Source organism: Callospermophilus lateralis, chromosome 4, assembly GCF_048772815.1.
Source record: "Callospermophilus lateralis isolate mCalLat2 chromosome 4, mCalLat2.hap1, whole genome shotgun sequence".
NCBI lineage: Eukaryota > Metazoa > Chordata > Mammalia > Rodentia > Sciuridae > Callospermophilus > Callospermophilus lateralis.
Window position 1 is genome coordinate 116,860,891 of NC_135308.1, and position 7,929 is coordinate 116,868,819.

The following is a 7,929-nucleotide window of genomic DNA, read 5'->3' on the forward strand; positions in this document are numbered from 1 at the left end:
AGGAAAGCTGCCTGGGACAACATTTGAACCCCTTCTTCACACAGGCATAACCTAACTCTACAGCTAATTCCTAGTCTACAGCATTTATACTCAACCACCTCAATAAACCAAGCTTGAAGGAATTTAATAGGTAATTTAACTTAAATACAAAAGTAAATTTGTATTTTATTAAAAAGTGTTTAAATATTTTGTTTTAATTTAGATGCACACATTCATACTTCTCCCAAAGAGAATGGGCATGGCGGCAAAGCTCTGGAGCCTGGGGAGTATGGTTTTGGAACCAGGAGAGAAAAGGGGAAGGAAGGGTTGGAGAGGGCCCTATTTGGGAAAGAAGTAAGGTACAACTTCAAGGAATGGTACACTGGGGTAGGTCAGACATACCAGGGATTGCCTTGCCTACTGAGGTCAGGGAGGTGGGAGAGATGATGGAAGGAAAGAGTCTTTGCTTCTCCAAGGTCCCTTCCCTTGGGCTGTCAGCTCTTAGTCTAAACACCATTGGAAAACTCAGGAGCCAGCACTGTGACCCTCAAGTGGTGCCACTTTGAATTAGCCAGGCCAGGAGACTTGAGACAGTCAAGTCCAGCACTACCAACATGCCACCACACATACAATTCAATTCTTCCTCTAAACTTGATTCAAAGAGCAACTGATGCGGGCTTCAGACAGTAACACAGGACAAGGCATGGAGCCTACAATCCCGGACAGGCAGACAACAGTCAGTGAGGCCAGCAGGTGGCAGAAAGCAGCTGAAGGCAGTGGTGGGCATCCTGCCTGTTCCAGGAGCTTCTCTCCTGGAGCAAGGATCTTGCCCCTGGCTCTGCTAGATTAACAGTCTTGAGCCATCAAGCTTTTAGGGGGCAAACTGGCAGAGCACTAGAGATGACAATTGAGTCAGGCTTTGCAGGGCAAAAGAGGGCAGTGAGAGCAACACCCACTGGAGTCTCCAAGGCAAAGCTAGATCCAAAGTCATTTAAAAAGGAATAAATCCTGCAGGGGACCAGTGAGGGACAAAGCAGCAAGAAATGGGGGAAATAAGAGTCCTAGAAAGGGACCTGAGGAAGAGAACCACTTATAGCCTAGCCAAGCAGGTAAGGATTAGGGATAATCCATTTTCCCCAATCCCACGAGATGTAACCAGAGATTCAAGTGGGTGCATCCCACACTCTCTGGCAAGGCTGGCTCTCTGGGAAAAGGTGGGAAAGGAGGACACCTGACTCCATGAGTCAGGAAATGAGCCAACAGTATGTACAGATGTTTCTTTAGGTCTCCAGCCTCACCAGTGCCACTGTTCAAATAGAGGTATCTGGGCTTCAGTCCTGCCACCACCTGCCCCCTTTCCACTTCCTCCAAAAGAGAGAGGGCCTCAGGAACGCTACCACCATCCTGGTCACTAAAATCAGAGATCTAGGGTAGTTTTGTTTTATGAAACTCAAAGGGTCAGAGGCTATTTCTAGAAGGTGCTGAGGTCCAGATTCGGGCAAGGGTAGGGAAATGGGGACAGGGACAGAGGCTACTTCTTTCTGGTGTGCTGTCAAGCCCCTGAGGTCTTGGACCCCACACCAGTGGAAAATGAAGGGGCTGCTGATCTGAAATACCTGACTCCAGTGAATCCTTGAGTGGGTGTTGAGGAGGCCCAAAGAAGAGGCTGCTGCCTGCCTACTGTGCCCACTCTAGCATCCTGGGTGCTTTGCCCAAAGGTGGGTATGGAGGTGCTTCCAAATACAGATTTGCTCTCAGGTGTGTCAGCCATGTTGAAGCTAAAGGGTGTGCTCTGGCTGGGTGTTCCCGGGGCATTCTGACTCAAAGTCCCCCCAAAGGGGTAGCCGTGCCGGTGGTCCCACTCTGTCCAGCTCCAAAACTGAATGCCCCAGAAGTACAGCTGGGGCCTGGGGCAGCCACACTGAGCCTGAAGTCCCCACTGGCAACTGGGGCCTCAGATCCCCCAAACATGAAAGGGGACAGAGTTGAGCTGCCAAACACTGAGCTATCAGTCCCACTGCTGGTGGTCTGGGTGGTAGCTCTGAAGCCAGGGGCGGTGGCTGCACTAAAAGAGAAAATGGCCATGGAGCCACCAAAGCCTGACTGCATGCTGGCAGGGGTGCTGAAGGCTGAGGCTGTGGTTTTCAAGGCAAAAGCCGACTGGGCTGAGCTGCCAAAGGGCGACTGGGATGGCGCCGAAGCCGGCGCTGGGGCTGCAGATAGGACAGGGGCCGCAGAGTTCCCAAAAGTGGAAGAGCTGCCAAATTGTGGGGCAAGGGCTAGCTTGGTGGACCCCTGCTGCTGCCCATCAGTAGCCTCAAATGTGGGCTGGAGGGTGGCTGCTGGATATGCTGGGAGGGGGGCTTTGGCTCCAGGCAAAGGGAAAGTTGAAGGCGGGGTGGTCTTGTTACTGAAGTCAGTGTGGGCTGGCTGGTAGTGGCAGGAGCTGAGGTTGTGAGGGAGCTGCCAAAGCCACTGAAGCCAGCAATGCTGCTGGTGGTGGTGGCTGTCTGAACAGTACCAGGCAGGGATTGGCCAAAGGTAGTGACTGCTGTGGTTGTCGGCATGGCATGGGGCTTGCCAAACTGGAATACAGAGCCCACGGCTGCGGCAAAGCTGCAGCAGAGGCTGGGGGCACCCCAAAGGGGAAGGGCCAAGAGATGGGGGTCGTGTTACTGGTCATCCTGCTCTTGTGCTGGTGACATTGCTGATCTCAAAGCAAAAAACAGGTTTGGAAGCAGAGTCTATGGATGCACTGGTGGTTGGTGGTGGAAGCCATGGCCGAAGTGGCAGTGGCCAGGCCAGCAAAGAGAGGGGCAGCTGGCACTGCAGTAGCAGTTGCAGCAGTTGTTGGCTTGAAGAAAAAGGGAGCTGGCAAGGTCACCAAAGATGGGTTTAAAAGTTGGGGTGGCACCATGCATAAAACTCAAAGTGGATCAAGTTCCTAGGAATTAAACCCGAGACCCCGAGTCTAATAGAAGAAAAAGTTGGCCCAAATCTTCATCATACTGAATTAGGCCCCAACTTCCTTAATAAGACTCCTGTAGTGCAAACATTAAAATCAAGAATTAATAAATGGGATGGATTCAAACTTCTTCTCAGCAAAAGAAACCATCAGTCAGGTGAATAGAGAGCCTACATTTGGGGAACAATTTTTTACCACTTGCACATCAGATAGAGCACTAATCTCTAGGGCATAAAAAGAACTCAAAAAGCTAAACACCAGAAAAACAAATAACCCAATCGATAAATGGGCCAGGGATCTGAATAGACATTTCTCAGAAGGTGATATACAATCAATCAACAAATATATGAAAAAAAATGTTCAACATCTCTAGCAATTAGAGAAATGCAAATCAAAACTATTCCAAGATTTCATCTCACTCCTGTCAGAAGGTAGCTATTAAGAATACAGACAATAATAAGTGTTGGCAAGAATGAGGGGGAAAAGGCACATTCATACACTGCTGGTGGGACTGCAAAATGGGGCAGCCAATATGGAAAGCAGTATAGAGATTCCTTGAAAAACTGGTAATGGAACCACCAGTTGACCCAGCTATCCCACTCCTCAGTGTATACCCAAAGGACTTAAAAACAGCATACTACAGGGGTACAGCAGCATCGATGTTTATTGCACCACAATTCACAATAGTTAAACTGTGGAACCAAACTAGATGCCCTCAGTACATGAATGGATAAAGAAAATGTGGTATACATACACAATGGAATATTACTCAGCAATAATAGAGAATAAAATCATGGCATTTGCAGGTAAATGGATGGAGTTGGAGAATTTAATGCTAAGTGAAGTTAGCCAATACCAAAAACCAAATGCTGAATGTTTTCTCTGATATTAGGAAGTTACAGTGTGGTTGGGAGGGAGAGCATGGGAGGATTAGATGAACTCTAGATAGGGCAAAGGGGTGGGAGGGGGCATGGGGGTAGGAAGATGGTGGAATGAGATGGATGGACATCATTACCCTAAGTACATGTATGAAGACATGAATACTTTGAATACAACCAGGGATATGAAAAATCGGGCTCTATATGTGTAATATGAAATGTAATGCATTCTGCTGTCATATATAACAAATTAGAATAAAAATAAAATAAAATAAAATAAATTGGGGTGGCAGTGCTGGTCATCATGGGGATGGTGGAGCAGTAAGAGGCCGTGGCTGTGATGGAGGGGCTGCACTGCAAGGGTCCTTCTATCTCGCTTTTAGGTGGCATCATAAAAATGGGCTTGAACATGGGAGAAGCAGAAGACATATCGGGGGCATCTGGGGAGGAAGGGTCAGAGGGCATGCTTTTTGACTGCCAATAGCAGACCTTGCTTGGGTGTAGGGGAGGAGGCAGGTGGGCTTGGGGCTTTGGCAGATGTGTCGGATTGAAGGTCTGGAGGTGACTTGGTGTCAGCTACTGGTGCTGTGGAGGAAGCAGGGACCAGCCCCAAGAAAGTGGCTGTGGATTTAGAGGCTGAAGAGGTACCTGGCAGGGGCCCTGGTGGTGAAGAGCCAAGAGAGGCCAGAAGGCTGAGTGTCCTCAGAGGTGAAGGGGCCATAGTAGTTGCCACTCCAGCAGATTCATGGAGGGACAGAACAGGAGACTCTGTGTCATTGCTACTTGTAATAATAAACATTTGGGAGGGGGGAAATACTTTGAAACTATGTGAATATTCCACTATTGTCGAACTTCCGCTTTATTCATTTATTAATTAAATCTTCATGGACCCATGGCTTCCTTCCCGCTTATTTGGTGGGCTATCATGCATTGTTATAATTTTTTCTTGAGATGGCTTTAATCATTGTGATGGGTCATCTTGTTTGTCAACTCAATTGGATTGAGAAATACCTAAAGACTCAGTAAACACACTTCAGAGTGTGTCTGTGAGGGTTTCCATAGACGACTGGCCTGGAGGTCATGAACTGAATTGCCCCGAGTGTGGATGGTACCATCCAATAGGCTGGAGGTCCGGGTGGAACCAAAAGAAAAAAGGGGATTCCCACACCCACAAGCTCAATTCTTCTTGAGCTGGTGCATTTTTTTTTTTTTTTTTTTTTTACTGCTGCCATTGTTGGGGACAGCAGACTTCAAATTCTTTAGTCTTTGAACTTGAACTCCATCAGCGACTTTGCAAGTGGCTTTTAGGCCTTTTAGCCTTGGATTAGGGCGGCATCTTGTTCTGAGGTTTCTTGGACTGAGCAGCTATTGATTTCCCAGGGTCTCTAGCCTCTGATTGTGTAAACCAGTCTGATAAATCTCTTTCTCTCTCTTTGTGTACACACACACACACACACACACACACACACACACACAGAGAGAGAGAGAGAGAGAGAGAGAGAGAGAGAGAGAGATGTGCCCTTTTGTCCAGTTTCCCTTAGGGAATCCTGATTAATACAACTGTCCTCTACTTTGACTAGTGGATCTCTTTTGGATTGAATTCTGTGTCCTTTTGACACATCCTCATCACTCCTGAAGTACTTCTTTTTTTTTTTTTTTGACATAAGGTATGCCAGGCTTCTCTTATTTTTTCCTGTTGGAATTAGCCATTTCTCCAAGACATCATATGCATGCACAATCACATGCATGCATGCATACCTGTCTTAACTTCTGTATCTTGTTTTGTCTATGGAAAACCTCAAGTTCACATCCATAGCTCTGCTTCTGGGCTGATAACCAACATCACAGGGTTCATATATGTAACTTCTTTCACTGACATTTGGAGACTCAATTATCTTTAACATATTGCCTATTTGATCCTTTGCCTATGTGTAAAGGATCTTGCTTCTCCACTGCCATTGCCTCCTCAGTATGGGCATTTTGCTCTGGCTCTGACCAGCTTTCACATGGGCCTCCACATGTGGACGTCCTCCTCACCCAGTTTTGGCTCTGACACTATGCGTTGGGCTGGCCCCATGTGTGAACAAGCCTTACTCTGCTCAGACAACCCACTCTGGGCCACCTTCATCCTGCAAACTCATCACCCTACTAGGGCTCTGACACTCCCTCAAAGCTGCCCCCATGTATGGATTCCTTTTTATCACACCTGAGCTTGGACACCAAGTAGTTCCCTTCCCCTCCCACTGGTGGTGTGAAAGTCTACCTGCGTCTGCCGTACCTAATGACTTTAGGGCTGAATTCTTCAGGAGAGAAGAGAAGAGACCAGAATGAAAAAAATAGAGGTAAGGAGAACTTCCTCCTTAATTTTAATCCAGATAAATATGTTCAACCCAATTATTTTAAGAGCTTATAATTTTCTGTTTCCATGATTCATTCATACCTTTTGATTCACAATGAGAAAGAGAGATGTCTGATTCTTCTTTGCCATAGTTTTCAGAAAAAATGTTTACCATGTAAGTCTTATTTCTGTTTCAAGCAACCCTGGCCAATCCATCTTGGCTGAGAACAGTGGGAGACTCAGGTAATAATTCCAGGGATGGTAGCAGGAGGCTCTGGCTTTGGCTTAGACCTACCTCTTCGTCAGGAGGATCACTGGAACCTGAGTTGCCACTCTTCCTTCTACTCAAGGGATCATGGTTACACTTAAGAGCCTGTCTTCGTGGTTGCTGTGGTGGAGGGTGGAGTGAGGAAGGGGACAGCGTTCTGTGCCCATTGACCCTCAGGGCTGGATCGCAGGACACCAGGGGCAGCTTCTCTGCCACACCCACATTATCACTCCCTCCTTTCCCTAGCATTCTTGATCTTTTTCTATTTCAGAAAGACCATACCCACCTGAAGGCTATTCCCCAGGAATTTGGGGCTCACTTGGACCTCTCTTTCTACTTGGGATGTTTAATCTACGTCCTAAGAAAAGTATCGGTTTAAATGCCATTATCAATTTTTCTTCCAGAGGCCATTCATGCCCAAAGTTCTTCTGGAGGCTTGTCCTAGTAAACCAGGGGATCCAGCTGTTTTCTGTATTTGTCCCTGCACTTAAGAATGAACAATTGTGACTTCATCTATGACTATTAGTTTCTTTCCTTTAAGGCTAGAGTTAAATAAAAGTAGGAGTCCTCTAACCCCCATCTTCAGTAAGGCTATATATATAATTTAGTCCATCAACCTGGACTTTTGTTATATAGTGATTTCTCATATGTAGTTAGTTGTCCAATTGCTTATTCCATGTCTGTACTTCCTATTATACCTTACTCTCCAAAATTGTATAAATTGTCTCAGGCTAATTTACCACTTGTAATCTCAGAGCTTAATAGAGTGCTTTGAATTCTGTCAGAGCTTAAACAAGTATTTTTTTTTATTGGGGTGGAGCCCAGTGGTGCTTGCCTAGACTGCATGAGGCCCTGGGTTTGACCCCAGCACAGAAAAACGAAGCAAGAAAAAAAAAAAAAAAAGGAAATATTTTGTTGAAAGAATTTGTGAGTACCAATTATGACCTTAGCAGCCTCATATTATTCAATCCTAATAACAACTGGGAGATAGATTCTGGGAAATCAAGGAACTTGTATAAGAAGGATACATAAGTTTTAAAGATTAAAGACTAAATTCAAACTCACTTAGAGAAAAAAATATAACTTATAGTGGTTAAAAGCACAGATTCTGAAGTTAGGCTGCCAAGATTTGGTCGTTTTGTAGGTTGTATTGGGAGCTGAAGGAGTTTATGCATGCAAAGTTCTCAGAACAGAGCCCGGCACACAGTTAGCTCCAGTGAACATTAGAGGTTAATGTCACTTGTGCCTTTCAGCCTATGTCCTTTTCACACTCTCATGCTGCTTCCTTTTATTAATCAACTGACCCTCAAAATGGAGTCCATGTTAGCTAAAATACTACTCAAAATTAATATATGGAATAATCAGTTTTATATTATAACAAGGTACCCGAGGCAGCTAACTTATAAAGAGAAAAAGTTTATCTAGTTCACAGTTTTGTAGATTCAAAGTCTGAGATCAGGAAGCCCCAGGGGTTTGGCCTCTGGTGAGGGTAGCCCATCAT

The 7,929-nt window shown here is 45.8% G+C and overlaps 1 pseudogene; it reads right to left on the reverse strand.

The window, feature by feature from the left end:
- Positions 1–1,531: 1,531 nt before the first annotated feature.
- Positions 1,532–2,896, reverse strand: LOC143398517 (putative nuclear envelope pore membrane protein POM 121B pseudogene; annotated as a pseudogene).
- Between the last annotated feature and the right edge of the window lie 5,033 nt (positions 2,897–7,929).